Source organism: Tupaia chinensis, unplaced genomic scaffold (genome assembly GCF_000334495.1).
Source record: "Tupaia chinensis unplaced genomic scaffold, TupChi_1.0 Scaffold000201_1, whole genome shotgun sequence".
Taxonomy (NCBI): domain Eukaryota; kingdom Metazoa; phylum Chordata; class Mammalia; order Scandentia; family Tupaiidae; genus Tupaia; species Tupaia belangeri.
In genome coordinates, this window is record NW_006159676.1 from 779,248 (window position 1) to 779,593 (window position 346).

The 346-nt window shown below is 47.4% G+C and overlaps 1 protein-coding gene across 1 annotated transcript in view; it reads left to right on the forward strand.

Annotated features, from left to right (window-relative positions):
- The window catches only part of SUGP1 (SURP and G-patch domain containing 1), a 58,917-nt gene that overhangs the window by 39,092 nt on the left and 19,479 nt on the right, over nucleotides 1-346 (forward strand). The window lies entirely within an intron of this gene.

A 346-nucleotide genomic window follows, 5' to 3' on the forward strand; every position in this document is an offset into this window, starting at 1 on the left:
CTTTTGGGGGGGGGGGGGCACTAAAGTTCATTCCTACTTTAATTCTATTTTTCCTTGAATGTTTTGAAGTATCCTCACGTACCCCAATTTCCTTATACGTTCATCTGTTGATGGGCACTTGAGTTGCTTAGACCTTCTGGCTATTACAAATAACACTGCTATGGGAGTTTGTATATTGGAGCCAGCAAATGTTGTGTGGTGGTGAAGGGGCTTGACTCCATGTGGCTGACTCCATGGTTCGAGTCCCAGACCCAGTGGCTTGAAAAATCACAATGGGATGGGAACCAGCAGTTAGCGTAATGGCTATGTCGCTGGATTCCCACGTAGTCGACCGTGGTTCGCGTCC